This window comes from Labeo rohita, chromosome 12, assembly GCF_022985175.1.
Source record: "Labeo rohita strain BAU-BD-2019 chromosome 12, IGBB_LRoh.1.0, whole genome shotgun sequence".
In the NCBI taxonomy this organism is placed as follows: domain Eukaryota; kingdom Metazoa; phylum Chordata; class Actinopteri; order Cypriniformes; family Cyprinidae; genus Labeo; species Labeo rohita.
In genome coordinates, this window is record NC_066880.1 from 30939567 (window position 1) to 30954820 (window position 15254).

Here is a 15254-nt window from a genome sequence, read left to right on the forward strand (position 1 = left end):
AAAAAACAAATGCAAAATCACCAGAATTGTGAACAAAATGTTTTCCTGCCGCTCCAATAGTGAGTTATACCGCTGGACTTTTACATTCTAAGAGATCTGAGAAACACCCAGACAGCGTCAGTCTGAATGACTGTAGACTGCACTGATTCTTTCTTCACAGCTCTTACAGAGAAATTACATCATTTGTCATCTAGTTCTGAACGTCTGACATCACAGTGTCTGTTTCAAACGAGTCCTTTATAAATCCTCATCTGCATCAAAGCCCTTCATTCTTTCTAGTCATGTGAAACGCCATTCATTCATCTCTTTCTCGACTCGTCGGTCCGCGCCGCTCTATCCATCCCACTTTTCTCTCGGTGTTTAGACTGTCAGCTTCGACAGCCACTGCAAATGCCAGCGCGCTGACCAAAAACCCCAGCGCTGGGGACGATGACAGATCGCCACCGCCGCACAAAAGGATCCTTCAAACTCGCTCAAACGCTTCGCATTAAAAAGGCCACCATTAACGTCTACTCAGTCATGCAACACAGACTTTACTGCTTTTGTTTATGGCTTCCAGAGGGACTTTCCATTTCTAACGCTTTTGTCTTTGAGGACGAGGCTTATGTGACACCAGCCCGGGGCCAGGAAAGTTTTAACTTCAAGCTCAACGAGCTGAGAAAAACGTTCAGTGAGAATGAATGAAGACCGGCCGGATCTCTGCGACTGGGAGACGCGGTCAGCGGTGGATAGCTGTGGTCTGAATGGTTAATAAACAGTAGATGCCATGAAATGACTTTTAGCCCATTTCTGTTCGCTCTGAGGTTTTCTATATTATGACGTGTTCCTAATTGTTCCTACAAAAAATAAACCTTTGACAGATTTAGATTAGTAAGAGTTTACTTCAGGTACACTTTAAATATCTTGCATTTAAACACCAATATTATACAGAGATCACACAGTTCTTATTAACAGTGATATTAAAACACATTTTAGGCATAATATTAGGAAATGTGCATTGTGCAGTAAAGAAATACTCCAATTTGATTATCATTTTATATCAGTAAGACTTAAGTGATATATCAATAAACATGTTAATGGATTTTTAAAGTATACTTAGCATGAAATAAATGTATTTTTAATAAATTATTTCAAAGTTTTTTTTACTAGGGCATTAGGATTGTCTTCAGCTAATACTTAAACAAAACTGAATCCTAATTGGTGCCTTCATTGCATTCGTCCATAAAAATTTAATTTAAGTTCAAGTACAATTTCCAAGCATATTTGAAGCAGTAAGTATACTAAAAATAATGACTAGCAGTATACCATATAAGTTGTAATTTTTGTATTTTTACAAGAAATTCATTCTACTTAACACATTAATGTGTTATTGTAATTATTTGTGAAATTCACCAGCAATTTCTGAGCCTGTTTAAAGTAAATTACACCATTTTCTTTTAGTGTATTCAGTGGACAATTTCCAGTAAATACATACTTCTCATTATATAAGCCAAACACACTTAAGTATCATTTTTAAGTATATCGAAGTACATAAGAAGTATACTCATGTTTTTTAGCTCAAAAGAAGTATGCTTCAAATTAATTTTTTAAGAAAACTTAAGTTGAAGTATATTAAAGTAGTAATTATACTAAAATCAGTGTACTAGTAGTATACTTGTATGTGTACTTACTCAATGTGTCTTGGGACTAAATTAGTCCACTTCATAGTTTATGAAAGTAAATTTTGAAGTGTACTTCAAGTGTAACAGTAACAGACTACTGAGTAGACAACTAGTTTACATATACTGTATGTTTGTCTGCTTATTGCAACTATACTGTGAACTATACTACAGCTGAACTTACAGGTATATTATTACTGCGCAACAGTAACAGCTATATGCACATTGGTGCAGTTGCTGGTGTTTATATGGTCAAATTAAATTCCGATAGCTTGTAATGTAAGCCAAAAGAAGTATACTAGCACAGTTAAACTTCTCTTACCAAAAAAAAAGTCAAAACGCCAAATGACAATTGTGGTTTTGTCAGGCTGCATCATAAACATCCATTTTTGACGTCTAACCCAAACAAAAGAAAACAGACAAACCAATTTATAGTTTTCCTTCAAGTTAAAGTTTTAAAATTAAAAGTTCCTGAATTGTCAAAATTTTGAGCAATGACTCAGGAATTCAAACGTTCTTCAGGAAATGGGTCAAATTTGGCAACAAACTTCTGAAAAGCCAAAAATGATGAATACTTTGTTGTTCCTTTAGATTCAAAATAAACAGCTCTTTTTTCACACATACAAATATGCTTTCTAAACAAGAAATTTTGATAACCATTCAGCTCATAATTGCCCTTACGAAAAAGACGTTTATTCAAGTGTGCTATTAGTATACTTCTTTTAAACTAAAAAATAGGAAAGTATTCTTTCAGTCTACTTTTTCTGTAGCCTACTTCTTAGAAATGTGCTTCATGTACTTCTCAGAAATATACTTAAATTGACATTTAAGTATGCTTGACTTATAAATAGAAAATAAAAATGGAATCTGAAATATACTTGTGCTCCTAGAATCCATGTTTTCATTGTTATATGGGGCACTATACAGATCTTCTGTACAGAATTCTCCAAAAACACAAGCAAAGAAGAAACCAAAAAAGAATGCATGAAGCTAGAATAAAATGTTTTTGTTTACAAGCAGATACCCTGTTCTTTCTTTTCAGATACCCATACAACAAAATATATACAAATCAGTAACTAGACAGGGACACAGTATTATGCTTGAAGTACGATGTAAAGTTCACTTGAAGAAATCTTACGAGTATACTTGCAGTATAAAACTACTAAACTAGTCATTTACTGAGAAGTGTACTAAAAATGCTACTACACGTATTTAATGAGTAAACTATCAGTATACCTATAGTTGCAGTACAAGCTAAAAACTTTGATGGAAACTTGTTGTGTACTCAAAGTTTACTACTGTTATACTTAAACTATACTTAAAAGTATACTTTTTTTTTATATACTAGAAAGTGGGCCAATTTAGTCCCAAGGAGAATGAAAATAGTACACTTACGAGTACACTATTAGTACACTAATATTTGTATACTTACTACATCAAGTACACTTCAAATATACTTGAAATTTACTTAAGTATACTTAAAAACAAACCTGAAGTATACTACTTTTTGGTAAGTGTGGGCCTATGTCTGCTAACATGTCTGAGCTGTAAGCTGTGCATTGGTTTGTGTATGGGGTGAAGTGAGGACAGGCGTGTGTGTGCTGTGAGCTGACTGCGGGTTGTGAGAGGTGTGATATACTAAAGCTGGCTCATTATCTGGAGTGAGTGATACTGCAGATACAGTGGAGCACATTCACATCTGCTCTCCTCTCTTTAGATACAGTGCTCAGGGCCTCTGTGATTCCCATAAATAGACGTCTTTTTGACAATGACATGCATGAGAGGATTTTTGTGCTGGATGTGTTTTTTGTGCAGCGTCAACCAAACAATCATCACACACAAACATGCAGTGAGCTCCAAATCTGTTTCATTAAATCTCATTTAATTAAGGCTATAGACACTACTGGTAAAACTAATGCTTTTTCGGGCACTGATCAGTTTAGAGATTTTAGTCTGTTTTGCTTTCGTAACATGTCGTCTATCAGGAAGAACATGAGATTGGAGTTTTTCAACATACTCTAACTGTATTGAGCCAGAATACACAGAGTTTAGGGAGAGTAAGACGAGACGAGCGTTTGACATTAAAAAGTATTTAAATTGTATTATTTTGATGAAAATAACCGATCGTTTCGCTAGATGAGTCCCTTCTTCCTCTGCTTGGATCGTTTACAACTGCATTTGTGATCATTTGAAGCCGCATTTAAACTACATTTTGGAAGTTCAAATTCGGGGCACCATATCAGTCCATTATATGGAGAAAAATCCTGAAATGTAAAAACAATTTCTTTACGACTGAAGAAAAAAAGACATGAACATCTTGGATGACAAGGGGGTGACTACATTATCTGTGAATCCTTGTTCTGGAAGTGGACTTCTCCTTTAAAAACATAGGTAGCATGTACTTTTTGTGTCTGATGACAGTATTTTCTGATTTATGGAGTGATAATCCAATATCCCTTCTATAAAAACCTTTAACTATACTGTAATATGTGAACAAAATCAAACAAGAATTGTGATCCTGGTTTTACCCAGTGTTCAGATTTCTGTTTTGGAAATGTATGCAAAAGTAGCGCATATTTAGATAATACATCATTTTATATTTTAATTAATGAATTTGATTTTAATAGTTCAGTTACAAAATATATATTCTATATATATTCATAATTTGAGTAAAAGGCAAAAAAGCTTTTTTTTTACAATAAGGTTTTATTCAGTTATCATTAATTAATTACATTAACATGAACTAACAATAAAAAATACTTAGAAAGCATTTAGTAATCAGTTAAATTCATCATTTACTAATTATTAGTCAAAAGTAGTATACGCTGACCTGTATTATTTTAATATCAATACATTTAATGCATATTAGAACATATTTTTGTATAGGTTTTGATTTCATTAAATGTAAGTTTTAGTAATTTTGTTGTGTTTTTGTCATTTTATTACTTATACATTTATATTATTTTGTTTTAATTTTAGTTTTGTAGTACATCATGTTAAACTAAATGAAAATGATAAATGTTGTTTTAGCAACTACCTGAAATAAAACGTTTAAGTTTTTATATATTACATTTTTATATTTTTGCCTTACATTTTTATATATTTTTTCTAGATTTTATATTTAATGTTAGTTAATACACTGTGAGCTTACATGAACAAGCAATAAACAGATGTTTTGTTATTAAGTAACATTAACAAAGATTAAAAAAGCTATAAGAAATATATTATTCATTGTTAGTTCATGTTTGCTATTAACAAATGTTAGTAAAATGAAACCTTATGGTAAAGTGTTACCCGTGTTTTTATTTTCTGTATTAAAAAAAAAAAAAAAGTAATAATTCTTGAGTGTGGTTTCACAGACCTTAGTCAGTCGACCAGCAGATGCAGTAAATCCATTTACTAGTTAATTTTATTATAACTTTAATCAGGGTTGAAGGTTGGGGTTAAAGGTCAAAGGTGAAAGGCCTCTTGTTTCCCTAATTGTTGTGTTGGAGCTGTATCCGTGGCCTCTCATACAGCCGTATCCATCACTAAACCCATCAGTGTTGAATAGTTTCATGCATCTGCAGCGAAACAATAAGACTCTTTCCTTTACAACTCTAAGTGTCTTGTGGCAAGTGCTGCATTGTAGAATATAAGCTGCTAAGCACATTTCTATTATACTGAGGGAATACTGTGCCACTCGAAATTAGACTCCACACTTTCAAACACAATCCAGAACAATAGCAATACCTCTCAGTAAAATGAAGAGTCAAGCAGACAAGCAGCTTCATAAAAAAACACAATTACCTCACCGTAACCTCCCTCTATGCCTCAATCTCTCTCCGACTGATGCAATATCACACGTCCTGTACTGTCACCTGCTTTATTCACTTCTTTCACACTCCAGGGAAATAAAGACATTTTTGTGAGGAACAGCAGCCAAACAACAGGTTCTGCTAGACTCCGTATCTTCATATTCCAATCCCCCCTGAATATTCACTCAATTTTCAATCTATCTCAGACAAATCTCACCGGGTTAGCTGACAAATAAGCACAGCGGAGAGATTTCTGACCGGAAATAAATATGTAACGATCCCAAGATGCAAATATATTCATATAAACACAACATATGACAACACTGAGCTAAAAAAAAAAGGCAGAAAGAAAGAAAGAAGCTAGTTTGTTTTCAGAAATATGTAAATTAAGAAATTTTGGTAATTCTATATATATATATATAATCAATTCATCAGTACTTCCAATCAGTGTTATTGAAATATTGTCTAGATACAGACATATTATTATTATTTATTTATTTATATTTTAAATTAGTGTTTAATTTCATACTTATTTATTTATTTATTGTAATTATTTTATTATGAGTTTTGTCAATTTTATTAGTTTTTTTGTAGTGTCAGTTTACTTTTTTTTTTTTTTTTTGGTACTTAAAACATCTTTTTATTTAAAAAAATATTTTCATTAGTTGCCAAGGCAAAGTAGCTAATTTTATTTATTTTATTTCATTTTAATTAACAAAAACGATTTTTACAACTTTTAGTTAACAGTAAGAATCATTCCAATTTAGTTATACTTTCTTATCATATTTTATCAAAACACCCCATATTACAAATCCCTCTGTTTTGTAGATAAAATCATCTTCTTCCTAAATAAAGTAAATAATTAAATCAACAATCAATCAATTAAAACAAAGAATCAGTACAAAAACACACCAAAATATGAGACCAGTTTTTGTTGACTAATGATTTGTAAAGGTGATTATTAATAGTGTTAACCAAACAACAACTAGAAGTAAAAAAATAAATAAAAAATAAACTATGATTTTACTATATTATTATTTGAACGTATTATAGTATTCTTTGAAAGCAAAGCAAGTCACTTTGGATAAAAGCACCTGCCAAATGCATAGATGCAAATATAAATGTAATTTGCTGTATGACTATGCAGCTTCCTTAGTTTGAATAAATGGTGTGTTAATATAACACCAATATCTAATATAACAATGGGTTCTCGCTGATAGTATGAAGCAAATTGTGCTGAATGTGTAAAGCTGTGCAGAATGCAAAACCCCACAGAGACTTTGTCTCCACTTATCCAGTTTCACAAGCAAACCCATCATATTTTCCAGCGGCTTGTTCATCATAGAGAATTCCTGCAATCAATCCTCGACTGAAACGAGACCACATCAACTCTAATGAGCTCCAACGAGGCTTTTAATCACAGACGGGGTTGTGTTTGAAGCCGTTTTACAGGGCGTCGGGGTTTGTTCCTCAGAGCCTGAGTGACTCATGAAGTGATTCAAAGCTCATCAGCTCTTCAGAGACGACGGCAGGTCTGTAGGTGGACCGACGATAACCTGAAATTGACTGTTACCTCCGCACTCCGACGGACACGCTCCAAACATCTCTGTTTTACATATCCGCTCTCGTTTACCATTTCTCCAGCCGTCATCAGAGTGTACAAACACAGGCCGTACTGTAATTGCACCATCACACGGACAAACACTGCAATTTCACCATCAAACTCTGACGAGCGCCTTTAAATTGGTGTCGTGCAACTAGACAGCAAACGTGGGGACGGATAGTCAGCCGCTGATGATAATGACTAAATTCACACATTAAATATGTATGAATCAGAGCTGCTACCTGAGGGAGCCCGGATGAGCTGAAGGCCTGCGTGTTCATCAGCTCATAAACGCCTCTGGAGGAGACGCTACGCCAGTCATCGCTGTTACCACACCAGAGAGAAGCATCGTGATCCACACAAACACAACAAAACACAGCAATCAAACACAAATCTCCAATTAATCACAAACTGCTTGATATTTCTTAAATTTCCACTGCCCTCAAAAGAAGATTTCATCCATCAAAAGACTGATTTATGAAAAAAGGTTTCTGTCAACCAGAATTTATCAAACAATTTCTTCTCTTCTTTCAATTCATCATGAATGGTCAATTTTGTAAGTGCGTTAGAAACAAACACTGAATGCATCAGTAATTACCAAGTAATATCACACTATCTACAATTAGGTTTTTTTGTTTTGTTTTATTTATTTATTTTTATATTTTAAAAAAAATTTCTTGCATACTTGAGTACACCTGTTCTGTAATAACCATGCTTTTAGTCTTTATCTTTAATATTTTTGGGGCATAAAGTCAAAAAGGTCAGTGTGACACAATCATTCACTCATTACAATGAAGAAAATAAAAAAGCCTTAGTAAAACAATGGAAGTGCCAGACAATCTCTCTAAAGCTGTTGTTTATTATACGGCTCTATATCAGACAGTGATTCAGCCGTAGGTAATCGTAGTGTGCTGTTATACAGCCATATCGCACAGCTACGAGTGTGATATTGTGTTTATACAACAGTTCAACCGCACAAGAGTAAATACATAAAAAACAACAATGGATTGTGTTTAACCGTCTGGGGTCTAACGTGATTTTGGGGGCCTTGTGATGTTTTGACATGAGCTGACATTTGTGCTTATTTCAGCTACTTATAGCATACTATTGCCCAACATGTCATTGTTTTTTTGTATTCAGCACAAACTGCGCTACAATAATATGCGAGCAAGATGGATGTACATGTCTGCATTTTTTAGGAAAAAAAAAAAGATTATGCCTGGTTAAGTTTTGGGGAAAAATATGTAGCTTCTTAATACTAAATACATCCTGAATTCTGGAAATGTTGGGACGTTTTTTTTTGTTTTTTTTAATAAAATGAAAACTAAAAGACTTTCAAATCACATGAGCCAATATTTTATTCACAATAGAGCATAGATAACATAGCAAATGTTTAAACTGAGAAATTGTACAATTTTATGCACAAAATGAGCTCATTTCATATTTGATGTCTGCTACAGGTCTCCAGATAGTTGTGACGGGGGCATGTTTACCATGGTGTAGCATCTCCTCTTCTTTTCAAAACAGTTTAAAGACGTCTGGGCATCGAGGTTATGAGTTTCTGGAGTTTTGATGTTGGAATTTGGCCCCATTCTTGCCTGATATAGGTTTCCAGCTGCTGAAGAGTTTTGACATATCTTTGACATATTTTTGTTAAAGTATCTTGTTAAAGTATTCCACAATCGTTTTCCACACTCTTTCACAGATTGGAGAGCCTCTGCCCATCTTTACTTCTGAGAGACTCTGCGTCTCTAAGACATTCCTTTTATAGCTAATCACATTACAGACCTGATGTCAATTAACTTAATTAGACACTAGATGTTCTCCCAGCTGAATCTTTTCAAAATGTCTTGCTTTTTCAGCCCTTTGTTGCCCCCATGCCAACTTTTTTGAGCCCTGTAGCAAGCATCATATTTGAAATGAGCACATTTTGTGCATAAAACTTTACAATTTCTCAGTTTAAACATTTGTTATATTATCTATGTTCTATTGTGAATAAAATATTGGATATAATTTATTATATTATTTATAACAGTATTTAATAAACAACAACAACAGCCATCATTAAAGTTGCTAGGCAAGTCAAAGCTTCAAAGGCTCCGATATACAGCATTGAGGTTACATAAAATATAATGTGATGAGATTTTGCCTTCAGCCAAAACTATTTGCTCTGGAACAAATAATAGATTAATGAGATCAAAGACTGCCCTTTAGATCTACCCAAAACGAATTATATCTCATGTTTAACCACTATAGAGACATCAGAACCAGCGGGAAATTTCAGAAGATCTGGCCGAGGTGAGGCTGATCTCAGTGGGTTCATGAGCGCTGAATGGCCGCTGACGCCCTGGAGCTCACATCGCCGAAAACATCAAAACAAATTTTAAAACAGACATTATCTTTATAAACAAACCGCATATTTGAAGTCTAAACAAGTACGTTCTCAAATAACACATTTTTAGAACTACATTCCATTATTATTTATAAAACTATAGTGGAATTAGTGTCCGCCACGACATTCACTGTGACAAATTCTTTAAGCGGAGTGATACAAACAGAGAAACGATTAGAGCACCGTTATCACAACAATGTCACACTTCTCTCAGCCAATCAGATTCGAGGACCAGAAAGAACTGTTGTCTCCACCTTTTTTTCTTGTAAGAGTGGGCGTGGCCTTTTATACATTTTACAGGTGTGGTTTTTGGTCTCATCTGCGTCCAGCTATTTTTAGCTGTACAAAACAGCTCACTTTGCTGCTTGATATTGCAAACTGGTGTGTGTTATCATGTTATTTTAATGTATTATCTCAATTATGAACACTCTGGTTTGTAGTGAAAACAGTTTTATAATTTACTGCACATTGTTATTCTTCTCATTATTTCTCTATAGCGCAGGGGTGTCAAACTCAGTTCCTGGAGCCGCAGCCTTGCAGAGTTTTGTTCTAACCCTGCTCCAACACACATACCATGCAGTTTTCAATTAAGCCTGAAGGACTTGATTAATTGGATCAGGTGTGTTTAATTAAGGTTGCGCCTAAACTCTGCAGGGCTGTGGAGTTTGACACCCCTGCTATAGCGGATCATGAACCGGAAGTCTCACCCATAGGCTTACTTCTGTGTTGAAGACAAAACTGAACAAATAGTTGTATTCTCTATAAACACTGTATTATTGTGCACTGAATCCATTCGGATGTCACAAATGTCATAGATATTGGTTATGATCACTTATATAGTCAAAATGATCAATTATATGGTAAAAATATCACGTGTCAAAAATGTCATATGGTTTAATAGATTTGAATCCATTTAAATGTCAGAAATGTCAAAGTTTAGTAGATCAGATTTTGGTTATGATCACTTATATAGTCAAAAACATCACAAATGTAAAAAATATAAAAATTTAGTAGATTAAATTTGGGACATGATAAACTACAATGATTTACATAACAGTAACAGACTCTAAATGCATTCATGTATTTTCCACAAACGCATGTAACAGTGCATTGAATCCATTCAGACGCTCAGGGTCTAAATATAAACTCTTCAGTATGGATTCAAAAGGAAGCATATGGAACGTAGGCAGCATATGGCAAAACCGGCATAGCTGAATAAAATATTTGCGTCTTTTTTTCTTGCCAGCGACTCATTACATCAAGAAATGAACTGGGAGCCCATTAGGGATTGTGAGGAAATACGTTTGAAGCTTTTCTATTGGCTGGATCCCTCCATCCTGACAAATTACTCCAAAGTCCCTTTTCCAATCCTTCCAACTGCCTTCAAAAGAAGATTCTGTCTGATCTACTGTATGAAGTTTGATTCACAAAAACGGATGACTCATAATTTGATTGGCTGCTTCATTTCAGTGAATCAGTTCAAATTGGCAACTTCAACAAAACGATTCAAATATTTGATCCAATGATTCGTTTGTCATAACTTAGAAATTTGTAATGTTCAGTGAGGCATTGCTCATATATTAATACATATTAAAATATATAGTACTTTTATAATAACACAAGCAGCCAGATATAGAGCAGTCATGGCCTAATGGTTAGAGCGTCGGGCTTGTAACCCGAAGGCCGCTGGTTCGATTCCTGCACCAGCAGGAATTGAAGGTGGGGATTGTGAATAAACAGTGCTCTTTCCACCTTCAACACCATGACTGAAGTGCGTGTGTGCACTCGTGATGGGTTAAATGCAGAGGACCAATTTCGACTATGGGCCACCATAGCTGACAGTACGTTGTCACTTTCACTTTCATATTGCTGTTAAGTGTTATGCATTTAACTGGCAATAATTAAATATCATTATCCTTGTGTTTATTTAGTAAAAATGTGAAACATACCTTAATTATTTCCAACTAGATTTTTTAAACAGTACTTCATTTATTTTAGCATTACGCATTTCTGTCGTACTTGGTTATAATGGCTGTTTGGTTAAAATGAAAAAAAAAAAACAATCAGCGCAAATACATAAATTTATCAAAGCTGAAATTAATGCCCTCTCTGGGATGTGATCACAAAGAGCTGAAAAAAACATTATAATAATACAGTGATGAAAAAGCAGAATAAAGCAGTTTAAAACAATCAGAGACTCTCGAAATTAAATAATAAAATCTGAGCAAAACAGAGGAAATTAAAACTCCTGAACAAATGCCAGCACAGAAGTGAATTGTTGAGATTTTGAGGGGAAATGTGCTCTCGCAGGGGTTGCGGCTCCCATCAACCTTACGTAAAGGAAATATTACACTGGTTAGAATACAAATCTGACTAATGTAATGCATGAGAAAAAGCAGTATGACTTATCATAGAAATATCAGAGGCAAATAACCACCCTGACCAGAGAAATGGATTGGACACGCACAGGGAATTCAATTACGCGGATTGGCTATTACAGAACAATCTCCAGCGGACAAAATTACAGGATTTATTCATAATGCACAGACAGATGGGGAATGTGCTTGAGTGTTTTATGGGCAGGTGTGTGTATTTTTAGACCTCCATAGGCACTTCAGTCAAAGAGTGTTCTTGAGAACAGCTTAACCTGCCCATACACCACATACTGAATCACTACACACATACCGGGAACGCATTTAAACGAGTCACATTATATATTATAATCACTTCTCCAGTCAAAATAAGCATACATGTCTCAAATCGAATAGTTTAGTACACTAGATTATAGCGTAAATAGCCAAATTATACAGTCAAAAACATACATGTCAAAAATGGCATAGTTTAAACAGATCTGGATTATGATAATGACATACTTCACAGCACAGCTGACCATAATTGTTACAAAAAGATGAATCACACATACTGAGTTAGTGTGACACACAAACGCACACACATGACCATATTTGCCCTTAATTATCTGCTGGGACAACAGCGACAGCTGGCTAATTGGTTAAGAAGCGGCCATGGTAGAGGTTAAGCGCTGCAGGGATTTGCTCAGCATTTACTGCACACGTCCTCACAGAAACACACACAAGCATACATGTATGCCCGCATATATCTGAATATATGGGACAAAAGAGTACAAAAATCTGTTCAGCAGCAGCTGTAGCCCTATTCAGAGCTAGTTTTCCCAGACGAGGTCAGGTACATTTGTGTTTCACAGATGTACTTTGTGATTTTAATCCCATCTGAATCAAACACATCTGTGTTTTTTCTCACACAGGCTGTGCAAAAATTATGGAGCAAACTACCTATTGTTTGTCGAATAACTCAGGTGTCCGCTGAGAATCTAACCCTGTCCAATGGGAATGTCTGTGATTGCGATTGTTGTATGTTTTTGCATCATAATGTTTCTCCTTTTCTGTTTTGACCTTCGTCAAATACCTTAACTAAATTTCTCATCACACCGCCTGGTGCACCTTTACTATGGATTTACCTGGGTACAATAAGAGTAAATGGTGCTCCTCTAGCCATACTATCTGATGAAAGATAAAAATCTGATCACAATTAACAAACATAAACAAAAATCTTGTTTCATAATGCATCAGAGATCATGAGCCACTGTAATCCTTACATTTAGAGAGTTAAAAAGTCTAAATCCTAAAACAATTAGTAAAACTAACAGATGTTCTATTAATGGGTGAAATTAGGAGTAGAAAACTCACTATCAACAAAGCAGATCAACTGCCTGCTGTAGGATTGATCATCAGTGAAAGAGTTAAACTTAATGACTTTTTGACACGACTTGTCAAGAAATTAGTCAAATTTACTTGAACTTTTTTGTTCACTGACATTTCAGGGACAAAAAAATGTAAGAATGAAGCAAATCCCATTATACAGTGAGAATAAAACAACACTAAAAGTGTGTTGTTTTATCCAAAACAGATAAATGTGCATCTGTCAACATTTTATTACACTGGCTGTTGTTCGTATGACAGCAGTTTGGAAATAAAATGTCTGATGAGTGGCACTAAAATAATCCTCACTCTTGAAAACAACACTAAACCTAAGCCTAAACCTAACTAATAGTGTAAACTAAAACAAACATGAGACAAAAACACATTTGCTGATCAAGTTAATGCTGTACCGGGTGCGCCACTGAGCAAGTTTACTACATCAGAAAAGCCAAACATATGTGACCCTGGACCACAAAACCAGTCATAAGGCTCATTTTTTAGATCCAGAATAGTTTTAGATTTAGAACGATTCTGAAAGCGGAATAAATGAGCTTTCCATTGATGGTATGGTTTGTTAGGATAGGACAATATTTGGCCAAGATACAACTATTTGGAAATCTGGAATCTGAGGGTGCAAAAAAATCAAAATATTGAGAAAATCGCCTTTAAAGTTGTCCAAATGAAGTTCTTAGCAATGCATATTACTAATCAAAAATTACATTTTGATATATTTACAGTAGGAAATTTACAAAATATCTTGATGGAACATGATCTTTACTTAATATCCTAATGATTTTTGGCATTAGGAAACATCTATAATTTTTTACCCATACAGTGTATTGTTGGCTATTGCTACAAATAAGACTGGTTTTGTGCTCTAGGGTCACATATAAATCTGGTTATGCGATGCAAATGTGAAAATGTATTAGTTTACAAATGTTTTAACCTACAACTGTGCGAGGAACTGTTGGAAAATCAGTCTTGTCTGCCCGTAATGATAATTTGTGTGAAAAGGAGTTAAAAATCGTTGCAGTGAATTGTACGTCACTGATGCTTTGCTTCATTACAGCCCAAAAACACCCAAACCAGCATTTTGCAAACATTCTGAGATGGAGTAAATAATATATATTCTCTCTCTCTCTGTGTTACAAATTGAACATTACCACTCACATCTGAACACTCTCATGCCTGCTGTGAAAATCAGGTTTCTCATATCCCACAGCCATGTACATTCCCGGCCTACAGCGCTGTCGTTCTGCCTCTCCGATTGGCTGTTTACGGAGTTCCATTTTCCTCATCACCCAGAGAAAATGACTCAGCAGAAGCCCACGGGACTGAAACCCACCTCTGCCTCTACTTCTGGCACATTAGAACCGTTTCTGCCCTCATAACAGTAAATGAGCCAGAAACCACGGGGAACGAGAGCAAGCAGAACAAGCTAGATATACTTGCTGCACAATAGCACAAGCTAGGGTGCTAAAGAGCAAAGCAGAAGGTAAAAACAACGCGTGAGCGAAGAGGACGGGTTTCAGTGGTCACTAGGGGTGTGAATCACAATCTGATTTCCATTCAGGGACTGACAATACAACACCAAAGCAATTCAGGGTATATGAAGCAGAATCAGCCTTTTAGTACTTGGCTATTAAACATATCTGAAGGATGTGGATGGTGCAAATGAACCTACTGTGAAAAACCTGTTGCGCACAATCTACTCCACGCCGTCTGTCGTCTGATTGATAATTCACACTTTTCAAGTCTTAAATATTATATTTTGTTCAGCTTATGTATTTCAGTTAACAGAGTTCTTAATAATTTACTGAAAATTCTAATAACATTTCTCTGAGGATCAATCCATTATCGTCTGAGGCAGAATTGTGATGCATTGGTGAATCAATTTTACTGGTCAGGCATGACAGACTGAAACGGATCTTTAAGTGTCACTTAAAAATACACCTACTAAATTCTTGATTAATGTCATTAGAAGAGAAATGTGGCAAAACATGCCACAAACTTTACACTGCTACCCATAAACCCCAACCATGAGATTGCACTTGTCCCATCTAAAAA

At 35.0% G+C, this 15254-nt stretch overlaps 1 protein-coding gene across 5 annotated transcripts in view; it reads right to left on the minus strand.

The window, feature by feature from the left end:
• tanc2b (tetratricopeptide repeat, ankyrin repeat and coiled-coil containing 2b) overlaps positions 1 to 15254 on the minus strand; it is a 161389-nt gene that overhangs the window by 144577 nt on the left and 1558 nt on the right. The gene's annotated exons all lie outside the window — the stretch shown is intronic.